This window comes from Poromitra crassiceps, assembly GCF_964638095.1.
Source record: "Poromitra crassiceps genome assembly, chromosome: 1".
In the NCBI taxonomy this organism is placed as follows: domain Eukaryota; kingdom Metazoa; phylum Chordata; class Actinopteri; order Beryciformes; family Melamphaidae; genus Poromitra; species Poromitra crassiceps.
Window position 1 is genome coordinate 92,125,453 of NC_139623.1, and position 13,815 is coordinate 92,139,267.

The 13,815-nt window shown below is 47.9% G+C and overlaps 1 pseudogene across 1 annotated transcript; it reads right to left on the minus strand.

Moving 5' to 3' along the window:
* Positions 1 to 6,790: 6,790 nt before the first annotated feature.
* LOC310800095 (voltage-gated potassium channel regulatory subunit KCNG4 pseudogene) lies at positions 6,791 to 13,017 on the minus strand (annotated as a pseudogene). Its single transcript has 2 exons — positions 12,268 to 13,017; positions 6,791 to 7,627 (listed from the first exon to the last, which is right to left on the minus strand). The product of its transcript is annotated as a voltage-gated potassium channel regulatory subunit KCNG4 pseudogene (transcript).
* Positions 13,018 to 13,815: the final 798 nt, after the last annotated feature.

Here is a 13,815-nt window from a genome sequence, read left to right on the forward strand (position 1 = left end):
ATGTAATGATTGCAATTGGCTCTCGCACACATATGCCTAATATCACACTTATTAAAATTGTCTCCTTATTCCATACGCGTAGCGGGCGAGCCTAGGAATCGAGCACGCGTATCGTGCGATATCCCTAGTATATTATTATAAAAGGGAGCATGTGGGCAATCTCTGTTCTCTGTTCTCTCTGTTTCAATTTTTGGCCCACTGATGATATCATCAGTGATGTCATAAATCACTGATGATGTCATAAGTGATGTAATCAGTGATGATGCCATCAGTGATGATGTCATCAGTCTGAGGCTATATCAGTGATGGGAGTATAAATAGGGAGGAACTAGACGGGCTTCCGCCCCTGGGAGCACAGTTGGTGAGCTGCATGGCGGGCGAAGGAGCAAGTGAGCCCGCACAGCGTTCGAGCTGCGTATGCAAGCTGCAGGGCCAGCTCGGCGAGCTGCAGGGCAGGCGAGCCCACGCAGGAATCAAGTGCGCGTAGCGCGAGATGCCTAGTATACAGTATAATAACACTATACAACAAACAAAAGTTATTATATAGACGGGTCGAGCTGATCGCCTATTCCAAGCTGTCACTCTACATTTTACATAAATACCACCTGTAATGCCTACATTAACAATAAAATAAGTAATCTGAAGGGCTAGGTCATTTGAGCAGTTTGTGTGGGTGGCGCTAATGCATGTTTTAATTTGTTTACAAACTGCTGTTAAACAAGGCGGCAGTCAACTCAAACGAGTGTGTGGAGCATACAATCTAAGATGTGGAGCGGCTTCTATGTGATGACGTTGCACAGAAACCCGTCTATTGGAATGAGTTGGAATGGGTTAACATGCAGTAGAAAAAGTTAGGTAAGGTAGGTAACCCAAATGTAACAAAGTAATGTGATTATCAGGGTTTCAGTGGCACATGTTGCTTATAGACACATCTAATAAATGCTAATAAATACATTTACCTTCCCAGGTTAGCGTAAATGGAAAGGTAGGCTACTGTGTGTGATCTGTGCACAATACCTGTAGACAGGATTAGAACCTGATGTTTCTGCAATGTGTGTAGATATTATTTCAACCGGCTGACATTTTTCAAACATACAGATTAGTCCTAATTCTTTTTAGGTGTAAGAGGAAACCATGATCTGACTAATCAGGTGCAAGCACTGAATCTGCTGTGTTCTACTTTTTACATGTGAGGACGAGTATAACTAGAGCAGCTCTCCCAAGCCTTCCCTCCAGTGTCCATCTCTGATACCAGAATGTAATTTGGTCAAAGAGGGGGGGGGGGGGGGGGGCATCTATGGTGTGTCTCAAATAGAGGGGATGGGACCCTCGAATGAAAACGGGTGTATTTTTACATAAAAATCTTCCCTGGTGCAGCTTTAAAAACCAAATGATCAATTGAAACGATGGGTTCTGTCCTGAGCTCTGGGGGAAACACAAACACACAGTGAAGGGCTGACTGGAGACAGGCACCGGCCTGCGAGGGCTCGAGCACTGCGGCACTGAGATCGATTGAGCCAAAGAACCTCTGCATAGAAAGTGTGTCGTGTAGCAGGGAAAGGTTTATAGTGGCATGAACACTGAATCAGATAACTGCTTGGCACTGTGTGTGTGTGTGTGTGTGTGTGTGTGTGTGTGTGTGTGTGTGTGTGTGTGTGTGTGTGTGTGTGTGTGTGTGTGTGTGTGTGTGTGTGTGTGTGTGTGTGTGTGTGTGTTTGTGTGTGTGTGTGCACGCACGCGCATGTGTGTGTGTGTGTGTGTGTGTGTGTGTGTGTGTGTGTGTGTGTGCGTGTGTGTGCGCGTGCATGTGTGTGTGTGGTGCAGACATTTCGTTGTAGACCAGACTGTACCAGGGGAATGTAATGACAGGCCTACTGGGCCCACGGACTGGCTCTAGTAGGGTACTACCACATAACATACACACACACACACTTACACAATGCACACACACACACGGGCACGGGCACGTGCAAACACACGTACACAAACAGTTCCTGCCCCTCTGTCCTTTCTCTCTCTCTCCCTCTCTCTCTTTCTCTCTGATCTTTTTCCATCTCAAATCCCCAGTTCTGCTCCTTGTGGCTGCCTTTGTGTCTGTTGGCGTATTCCTGGAATCAACTGTCTGACTCTCCTCAGGGGCAAACATCCTGTGTCCAGAATTAACTTCTGGCCTGCTTTCCATTCTTTTACAGGCCCACTAGTGCTGCAGCGTTGGTTGTTTTCCACAGGCCTCGCTCTCTGCCTACACAGTCAGCGTGCCTTTCACAGTCAATGCTTTTTGTTGGTTTCTTTCTTTCTTTCTTTCTTTCTTTCTTTTTTAGATTAATTGCAGGTTTGATGCACCTGCGTGGCACAGAAATCAAATGTGGCTACATCTAAGTCTCCCTTCAGGCTGTAAATGACTGAAATAACTACTTGCAATGTACCTTTTGACTGTAGCCAAATAAAAGGCATGCAAGAGGTTTCCAATACTTTATGAGAGTTATGTCGAAGGAAAGAGCATGTCTGCCCTCTGGTGGACAGAACCTTTCTGACAGTTAGATCAGGACTGGTGTCCATTATAGCAGTGGTTCTCAACATGGGGTACAGGGACCACTAGGGGTCCTTTAGAAGGTTCCTGGGGGCCCCCAGCAAATTAATGAATTGTTAAACTTTAAGAAGAAATTACTATCTTGATCAAAGTTTCACTGTTATGTCTCTGCCTACAATACAATACTGCATGTACTAGCAGATTGTTGGATAAGTTAAATAGTAATCTGCAGTGGGCTAGAATGAAAGTGAAGCCAAGTAAGTCCAGGAGTATTTCAATCATTAAAGGGAGGGTAGTAGGTAAGACATTTGTTATAAATGATGAGGTGGTGCCTACAGTGTTAGAGAAACCAGTCAAGAGTTTGGGAAGATGGTATGATGCAAGTCTCAGTGATAAGGGACAGTTTGAGGAGGTGAGGCAGGAAATTATTCAAGGTATTTCAAGTATAGACAAGTCAGGGCTCCCAGGAGAGTTAAAGTTGTGGTGTTTGCAGTTTGGATTGTTGCCTCGGTTGATGTGGCCACTGACAGTGTATGAGGTTCCCCTTTCAAAGGTAGAAAAGCTAGAAAGGATGATTAACTCATTCATTAGAAAATGGCTCGGAGTCCCACGCTGCCTAAGCAGTGCAGCCTTATATGGGAAAGGCATATTGGAATTGCCATTATCTAGCCTGACAGAGGAGTTCAAGTGTGTAGAGTGTAGCGCCCACAGTTAAAACAGGGAGGAAGTGGAACCCAAAGGAGGCAGTACAGCAAGCACAGTCAGCTCTTAGACACAGGGATATCATAGGCCAGGTGCAGCACGGGCGTGGAGGCGTAGGGTTGTGCATAGGGAAACCTGTGTGGAACAAGGCATCAGTAATAGAAAAGAGGAAGATGGTAGTTGAAGACGTACATAGGCAAGAGGAGGCAGTAAGATGTACTAAGGCAGTGTCGCATGCAAAGCAAGGACAGTGGGTGAACTGGGAGAGTGTCGAGAAGAGAAAGTTGAAGTGGAGAGAGTTGTGGAGCATGGAGGCCAGCAGAATTAGATTTATTCTAGGGGCTACTTATGATGTGCTGCCATCTCCCCAGAACCTAAATCAGTGGTTGGGCGAAGATGGTGCCTGCCCGTTTTGTGCTAGTGTATGTACACTGAGGCATATACTGTCAGGGTGTAAGGTCAGTCTCTCCCAGGGGCGATACACCTGGCATCACAACCAGGTGTTGAAATGTTTGGCAGCTGCAGTTGAGGAAAAGCGGCTAGAAGTAAATTCTCTAGTTGCTAGCAAAGAGACTAGACAGATCAAATGTGTACGTGAGGGAGAAAAGATTAGACCAATTAAGGTCAGGCACAAGTTAGGGCAGCTAAGTGTAGGTGGAGCCTGGGAAATGAGGGTTGAATGAACAGCTAGTCATCCCAGCATATATTATATTATATTATAGTTAGCACCCGGCTACGTCCGGACTTGTTACTGTGGTCTGAGGTAGAGAAGATAGTTTATTTTATCGAACTCACAGTCCCCTGGGAAGATCGAGTTGAGGAGGCTTATGAGCGCAAGAAAGGGTGCCGCGTCTATGTGCCGACAGGCCGCAGTGCCGACAGGTCGCAATGCCGATAGCCCACAAGCAGAACCAGCTGAGCGAGGCGGCGTGCAGCGTGTCGGTGGAGCTAACCTCTCCCAGCCCCCACGTCAAACCTAACCTCCCCCCATACTTAAACCTAACCTCCCCCAGACCCTAACCCAAAACCTAACCTCTCCCACCCCCCACGCCTAAACCTAACCTCCCCCAGACCCTAACCCAAAACCTAACCTCTCCCACCCCCACACCTAAACCTAAGGTCGGCATTGCGGGTGGTCGGCATAGCGGGTGGACACCCAAGAAAGCTAGGTATGCTGAAATGGCAGCAGAGGCAGAGCAGCGAGGTTGGAGGGCTCGAGTGCGGCCTGTAGAGGTGGGCTGCCGTGGTTTTGTGGCAAAGTCTGTCATTGCCCTACTAACTGAGTTGGGCATTCGGGGACGGAGCCTGAAGCTTGCGGTTAGCAACATGTCTCAGGCAGCAGAACGAGCAAGTGAATGGCTGTGGCTAAGGAGGAAACATGCTAGCTGGGGAGCTCGCTAAGGTAAGATTGATTGATTGCTTTTGTTGTTGGTCATGATTGACTGTGCACATCAACAGGGCTGAATCATTGACAGTGGTACTGGTGGTGTAGTTAAGAATGTCATACCAAACCGACCTGGTTAACTAGGCTTAGATGGTGAGGTAATATGCAGTTGTGCAGTGGTAGCATGGAGGAGGGTGTTTCCAGGACGCTGGATTACACCGTTAAGCCTTCTTGAGGTGTCGTGGGCCTAACTTAACGAAACAACCGTGAAGGAAGGTGCCCACTTGAAAACCCCAATGACATGCTTCATACTGCTGTTGGCTAGGGTAGGTAACTGGTGATTTGTGTCTTGTTTATTAGTTTGTTAGCCTGTTAGCTTGTTTTATTCTGGTTTGGGCTTCTAAATGTGTTTTTCCTCAGATTTTGGCACAAGGGAGAGTAACATCTTGTCCTGTGTATTAATTAATACAGATATTCATGTACAAAATGTTCATTCTGTACAAAATCATATCGAACAATAAAACATTCTCAGATTTGGGTCTGAGAGACAACATTTCATCAAATGTGGGTCTATGGACTAAATTAGGGTAATTTTTTACTTATCTTTTATTTCAGCATTTCAGACACAACAGCACAGACAATAAAAACAAATTGAACAATAATTAAAAATAAAACAATAATAATCATATTTGGCATCATAACATCATGATCCTATATGCATATCTGCACCATCTTGCTCCAGTATTCAGATACTACTTGCAATCACAATACCCATAACATGGAGTGTACGATAAAAAGAGAGAAAGAAAAGAGAATGAGAAAGTTAGAAAGACCGAGAAGCACTTCAACTGAGTTAAGACATTCAGAGCAGTGATATGCAGGATCTCCAAACAGTGGTTCACAACCTTGGGGTTGCGACCCTAAGTGGGGTCGCGCGAAGCTTTTTACACCGCACAATTTAAACCCATGGAAGAGGACATGTGACACATTTATTTGAATTCTGAGTTTAAAACAGAGCTCAGAATTTAAAGTCAAAATTCTGAGATCAAAACCAGAACTCAGAGAGAAAAGAGAAAAAAAGCATTTCAATTTCAGTGTCAGAACCCTGAGACAGGGAAAAAAAGTCAGAATTGATGTCGCCACTGACGTCACCCCGAATAACCGCAATGCCATCAGTGAGACTGAGGCCATTTACACCAGCCACTAACATGCATTTTCTGTGATCAGATTGCAGATTGCAACTGCTTGACCACTTGAAATTACAGGTGTAAAGAGACACAAAGACACATTGAGGAGGGATTGCGATCTGATTGGCCAAACCACCTCTGGAGGTGGTCAGGGACACATTGTTTGTTTTTCTGCTGCTCTACGCTATGGAGTTTGTCTGATCCGATCTGAACTCAATGTGGACACTGGAGACACAAATTAATACCAGGTGTAAATGTAATCAGGTTAATGTTGTCAAGCACTATCCGATTGCAATCTGATCACCCAAAACACATTTTAATGTCAGGCGTAAATGAGGTCTGAGTGACGTTATCAGCGACGTCACCAGTGATGTCACTCAAGCAATTACAATCACACTTCCACATTAAGGTCCTCAAAGCGTCTTTGAGTATTCAGAAAAGCGCTATATAAGTCCTATCTATTATTATTATTATTATTATATATTATAAAATGGTTGAGAATCACTGCCTTATAGCACAGACATAATAGACTTTCAATGAAACATGCTGCTACAGTGTTTTGGTTCGCACTGCAAATACTGTGGGAAAAGTACTGCTTATAGTTTGACATATTAAATGTGTGATGCTCGTTGCCTCCCCGCCATTTTTTTTTACTGTAGCTGTTCTCTGCCTTTTTCCAAGAGGCTTTTGTCCCAGTAATTCTCAGTTGAAAGATTTTAACAACAATAATACAAACACAAATACCCTATCTCTCAACCCTTGTCTACAGTAATTTGAAAAATAGGCATATCCTAACTTTTGCACCATTTATACCTTCCAAAATACTCTTGCAGCCTAGATTACAACAGACTAATGGTTGTTTTGACTAGACTAGAATCTAGTCTACAAAGGTTACATTTAGATAGATGCAAATGTAATAGATTTGTCTTGAAAGTACACAAATAATTTCCACATATTTCGACACAATGGAGTGTGTGTAATGGGGACTCAACTGACCGCACGTGGAAGAAGCAGCTGACCACTCTCGCTTTCAACCAGCACAGACAGGAAATGTGGATCGTCTAAACACGACAAAAAATATGCTACTGGCCGCAACTCTCTTCCTCTCTGGTTTTCTTGAGCGAGCTTGGCGCCCCTCTTCTCCTTCCACAGCCTCTCATGTTCCACCTTGAGGTCCGTGTAGGTGCGGCAGAAGATGTGGAAGATAGAGGTGGAGGGGAAAGCCATGATGAGGACCCCAGACAAAATGCTCAACAGCGCTACCAGCTGGCCGGCGATGCTGCGTGGCACCATGTCGCCGTACCCCACCGTGGTCACGGAGATGATGGACCACCAGTACGAGGCTGGGATGCTGCTGAAGCTGAGCTGGGGCGAGCGGGCGGCAGTCGGCGCCAGCTCGCTCTCAGCCAGGTGGACCAGCGGGGAGAAGAGAGTGACGGCCATGCAGATGAAGAGCAGCAGCAGGCAGAAGTCGCTCATGCTGCGCCGCATGGTCAGGACCAGGGTCTGCAGGCCCAGGGAGTGGCGAGCCAGTCGCATCACGTACAAGGCCCGTATCACACGCAGGATTAGACCCAGTTTCTCCAGGTAGCTCCTCCCCGTCCCGTGAACAACATGATTCTGCATATACTCATCTCTCAGGTCCACGAGCAGCGAGACGTAGTAGGGCAGAATGGCCATGGCATCAATGATGTTCAGAGGCCCGCGGAGCAAGTCCAGCTTGTTCTGTGCATGGCAGAATTGTACCACAAACTCTAACGTGAACCAAGCCATGCAAACGGACTCCACCACAAACATGCTGCGACACTTTGGGGAACATTGACCCTGTGGCGACAAAAAAACTTCAGACCAGCCTTCAGAACAAGCTTTGATTATATTGTTACTGTAAGAACATTGCAATCATTAACCATTTCACATATCAAGTCACCACAGATTTTGCAGTTATCTTACAGATACTTCCAGTTACTTACCAGTAACACTCAATATACTCAATAGATACTTCCAGTTCCAGTTACTTACAGATAACACTGTATACTCAACAGATACTTCCAGTTACTTACAGATAACACTCAATATACTCAACAGATACTTCCAGTTACTTACAGATAACACTCAATATACTCAACAGATACTTCCAGTTACTTACAGATAACACTCAATATACTCAACAGATACTTCCAGTTACTTACAGATAACACTAAATAATGTGGCGACCCAGAGTTTGACATGTCGGTGGCGATTACGACGTTACGTGAAGGCAGCGGACCAGCCAGAGTATAGGGGACTTCCGGTCTCGGGTGGGTGAGGGAGTCTGGGAATACGAGGAAGCGGACAGGACGTGTGTGTAGCTAGGAGCTGTGTGTGTAGCTAGAAGCTATGAGTGTGAACCAGAAATAAAGACTGTACCAAGTATTGCCTCTTCTCCTCCTCACTTAATGATCCCGGGAGCGGATTATTACATTGGTGTATAGAAGTGTTAACTACGAACTTTGCCGCTCGCCTCGTGCGGTAGCATCAAAAAAGAGGAACGGAGAGACGGACTGTTGCTGCTCGTCGCAGAGGTTCCAGCCAGCTGCAAGCTAATCGGGCTGGATTTCCCTCAAGTAGGCCGGCTTGAGTGCTACAGTTGGCGTGTGAGAAGGGGCAAGGAGGAGTGGAGAAGAAGTGAAAATTAACGCCTTGGAGGATCGGCCAGGCGTGGGCGGCTAGCTGTGTCTGCTAGCTGCTGAAAGGTTAGCTGTGTCTGCTAAACTGCTGCAAGGCTAGCTGTGCGTGCTAGCTGGAGGCTAGCTGGTGTGCTAGCTGGGGGTTAGCTGGTGTGCTAACTGCTACAAACACCACGTGGAATGGCACACGTTGGTGGACCCTCGTCGTTGGACGGGGGGAGGGAGGAGCTACCGACTCCGGAGTTCAGCGCGGTACTGGCTGGCATGGAGACACGCCTGAAGCAGGAGTTCAGCGCGGTGCTTGCCGGCGTGGAGGCCTGCTTGATGCAGGAGATCAGACGGCTGTTGGAAGCGACGCCTGTCTGGGCAGAGGAGCTTATGAAACGGCTGCAGGAGGTCACGCAGCACGGAGAAAAGTGGACGGAGGAGCCGCAGAGACTGTGTTGGACTTGTGGAGCACAGGGTCATCTGGCGAGGTGGTGTCACAGCATTCATTCGGGGCAAACCAGGTACGTGGAGCAACGGTACTGGGGGCGCCCGGGTGTCTGTTGGTCGTGCGGGGCATTTGGACATCTGGCCAGGGAGTGTCCGGAGGCTGTCAGAGGACAGAGGACAGCGAGAGAGGAGAGATGCGCAGGCGGCTGGCAGGTGAGACTCTGTTGGTCGTGTAAGAAGCCTGGACATTTGGCCAGGAACTGCACTGAGTCTGTCGAGGACGAAGGAGGGACACAGGCTGAAGAGAACGTTATTAGAGTCAGGGGACTGACGATTGTGTCTCCAGAGGAGAATGTGTGCAGCCGGGGGGAAGAGAACGCTGTTACAGTCGGGAGAGCAACGCTCCTGTCTCCGGGTGAGCGAGAGGGGTCAACGCCGGAGGAACCAGCCCAACCTGACTGCTCCACACCCCCCACAGTTGCTGTGCAGGAAGCCAAGGTGGAGATCGCCGTCAGTTGTGTTCTCCCTGCGGCCCTGAACACGCCGCCCCCTGGGGGAGGGGGACGGGGGGACGAGCGTGTGCAAGAGGCGGAGGAAGAGGAGTACTGTGTAGACGTGGACCTGACGGACAACGACGTGACCATCATGGATGTCGACGTGGATGAGTGGAACTACAGGCAGGAGGAGGACGCTGACATCGGTCCGGTGCTCGCGTGGGTGGCGGCCGGACGCCGGCCCCCTGTGGAGGAGATTTGCATGTGTTCCGGGGCCACGAGGGGACTGTGGGAGATGTTTACCGACCTGCGTCTGGATGTAGATGGGATTTTGGAGAGGAAAGGGGGGGGAGGAAAAAGGGGGTTCCAGGCGATTGTACCCAGCTACCTGCGGGGATTGGTGCTACGGTGGGCACATAGGACCCCCAGATCCAGTCCCCCCGGATCCGGTCATTTCGGAGCTGAAGAGACACTCCGCCGTGTTCGGACATTTGGCTACTGGGGCAAACACAGGGGGGACGTGCGGAGCTACTGCAGTGCGTGTGATGACTGTAGGGCACAGGGGGGGGACCGAAGAGAGTCACCCTGCGAAGGACTAACCTCACTGGGGGTTGGGAGGGACTAGAGTGCTTCAGATGGGACAGAAGCTTTGAAAGGGGGGATAGAAATGTGTGTAGAATTTAAAGGAATGGGAATGTTTAATTGAAAATGTCAATGATGTAGATCAGGGGCGGTTTTAGCATCAGAGCTTTGGGTGGGCTCAACCCACCCAAAGGTCATGGACCACTGAACCCCTAGGGGGGTCCGGGGGCATGCCCCCCCGGAAGAAAATTTTGTACAGTTTCAAGTAAAAATGGATCAAACTGGCGCACTTTGAGATCAAAATGAAGAGACTAGATCTATGAAGAACTACACACATCAATATCTTCTTTACCGTTCTGTGGTTTTACAGCGATGAAAAAATAATTGTTTCCCTATATATACTATATATATTTTGCATACAGGTTACTATATGGTAGAATTATGCTTGCATAAATAATACCAAAATCACTTCAGGGGAGTTTCAAGTAAAGTAACATTTTGCTTTGTAGGCAAAACAAAAGTAAAATTAAATCAAAAGGGAATTTCCTAACTTATTGGCTGGAATAATATTCCGACAAGATAATAATATACTGTAAGCACTAAAGCAGGAGTTTCGATTCTGAAGGGCTTAATTTCATTCAGATATCAAGGGACCCGTTTGAAAATATGTTTGTCACGTCCCTTATGTTTCTCAAAAAACATCGCATCCATTTACACCCGCTTTACTGCGAGCTAGCATGACATGGCTGGCTGGTGCCATGGTAGCCTACCTACCTTCCTCCAGTCCACCTGTTTGTCTGGCAGGCACAGCGACAAGTTCTTTTGTTTAGCCTACGAAACAACGTTATGCGCTAATTTGCATATTAATATGCGCTAATTAAGTAACTACTAACGACTCTGACTGCTCAATGCTCACCTCACAGTTTCATTGATCATGAGTGGGGAGAACGATTGTGTGGTCTGTGGAGGACCACTTCACTGCTGTACTGTGTGTGTGACCTGTGTGAAGTGATGTGGGATTAGGCAGATAGATGGAGGAGGGAGCGCCTGCGCAGCCGCGGTTCTAGAAACTTTTTGGGTGGGCTGAACCCCCCTAAATTTTTGTCTCAGCCCACCCTAAGAACATAGAGGGGGGGGGGGGGGGGAACACGCACACAGCGCATTGAGTGTGGTCAGAAACTGCTACTAATGACCACCATGGATTAAAAAAAAAAAAAAAAAAAAAAGGTTTTTTTGCCTCTATTTTTTTGGGTGGGCTGAGACTATTTTTGGGTTGGCTAAAGCCCACCCAAAAAAGGCCTAGAACCGCCCCTGATGTAGATGATGGTGTGTGGAAAAAAAGAAAAGAAAAGACTGTTGTGGGGAATTAGAATTTAATGTGGGGATGGAAAAAAGATATTGAAAAATGTTGATGTGTTAGTGTGTTTTGGTACAGGGGGATATGTGTGGGTTGTGGGTGCCAGCGTGGGAGCTGGCCTAAGAAGGGAGGGGGTAATGTGGCGACCCAGAGTTTGACATGTCGGTGGCAATTACGACGTTACGTGAAGGCAGCGGACCAGCCAGAGTATAGGGGACTTCCGGTCTCGGGTGGGTGAGGGAGTCTGGGAATACGAGGAAGCGGACAGGACGTGTGTGTAGCTAGGAGCTGTGTGTGTAGCTAGAAGCTATGAGTGTGAACCAGAAATAAAGACTGTACCAAGTATTGCCTCTTCTCCTCCTCACTTAATGATCCCGGGAGCGGATTATTACAATATACTCAACAGATACTTCCAGTTACTTACAGATAACACTCAATATACTCAACAGATACTTCCAGTTACTTACAGATAACACTCAATATACTCAACAGATACTTCCAGTTACTTACAGATAACACTCAATATACTCAACAGATACTTCCAGTTACTTACAGATAACACTCAATATACTCAACAGATACTTACAGTTACTTACAGATAACACTCAATATACTCAACAGATACTTCCAGTTACTTACAGATAACACTCAATATACTCAAGCAGTACAGAAAACTGTTAAAGGTGCCTGGGCACTGAACGGGTCATGTGCTATTGGCTTTGGTGCCGGGTAATATCACCACTTGACTTATATAGAAGGGGACATCACCTGACTTGTTGTACTCTATAGAAGGGGACATCGCCTGGCACAAAGACCAACCAATAACAGATTGCTAGTACTGTACAGTAACCGTATATGTTTTTGTTTTTGTCTTTTACCCGAGTCTCTGGCCTCAAAATTGTTCGGAGCCTTGCTTTGGTTCAGACCCACCGTGGCCTGTTCGTCTTGGCGGTCTGGCATGGTGCTGATGCACAGGCAGATCACGGTGACCACCACCATGACGACTGAGAGACAGGCGAACACCTTTCCTGCCATGTCTGCACGAGGGTTCTCCACCACTTCTCCCAGCTTGTTGAGCAGTCCACAGAGGCCCGTCTTTTTCACAGCAGGGGCCCTCGGCGGCGGCATCCTCTTCCGCTTCCACTCTTCATCCTTGCTCTGCTGTTCGGCCACATCCTCCATGCGGCACATCATGCGGTGGCGGCAGCAGGGGTCCATCTCTTTCATAGCGATGGCCCAGTACTGCAGCTCCCCGTGCAGAGCCACACTGCATAGCTCCCGCAGCAGACACAGTTTCCCTCTGGCCAGGAAGTTCAGGATAAGCCGGAAGGCCGTTGGGTCACGATCGAAGAAGTATTCGCTGTGCGCCTCATCGTAGTCGTCGCACAGCTCCTTTACCTCCTCCAGGGTGGTGCAGAGGCCCAGCCGACCCAGATGACTCTCTGGGAAGTCCTCCAGGGTGCTCCAGGGGAAGGTGTAGCAGTTGCCTCCCACGTTGATGAGGGCCAGCTGATAGTGATCCACATCAGGGTGCAAGGCCTTGGGGCCACGGAGCAGCTGAGCGCGCTGGAAGTGTTGGCCCTTAACGGGCTCAGTCTCTGGGGCATCTGTGAAGAACGGATCGAAACTGCCTTCACTACTTAGGGACTGGTCATCAAAACCAACACGAATGATGGGCATAGTGGCAGCTATGTGTTTGACAGAAGAGTGGTTCTGTTCTGTGTCCTGTTGGGTGGAGACCAGGAGAAAGAAAGAAAGCAGATGACCTCATAAGGTAATACAGTACAAAGCTTGGTTCAAAGCTGCATGGTTCTTCACAAATTAAAATACAAACACACACACACACACACAGCACTGGCAGCAGGCCAGGCCGGGGGGGGGAGGAAGGAGATGCAAATGTCAGGACACCTGAGGCTGCGTTCCGATCTGCTAGTAGTTCCCCTTCGAAGTGGACTGCACAGGGTATTCAGCCATGTTAAGTAATATGGCTGTATACCCTGTGCAGTCCACTTCACAGGGAACTATTAGCAGATCGGAACGCAGCCACACACACTCATGGACATTTAGTGAAGGGGGTGGGTTGGGGGAGTGGCTGGAGCAATGTGGATGGGTTAGGGTTAGGGTAGTCTATCCCCAGACTCAAATATTATGTTGAATTGCTGCACTCTGCATACTACATAAATGAGTCTGTGCCGCTTCACAGCCACAGCTGGTATTTCAGGGTGGGTCTAGTTTGAGTTGAAATTGAATGAGTGACAGGTCGTAGCACCAATGAGAGAGTGGTTCGAAAAATGGGCTGCGCCTCCCGTGCCGTCACTGATCGCACAGTCGTTACTGACTGGTGAAGGGTGAATCCATCACTCGCCAATCACTGGCCAAGTGAATGGGTCACTTCTGAGACCAGTTTGCTGAGAGGAGTGTCCCAGACCCAGAGAGAGATCTGCAGCATGCAGTAATGTAGTGTATCAGTGTAAGAAC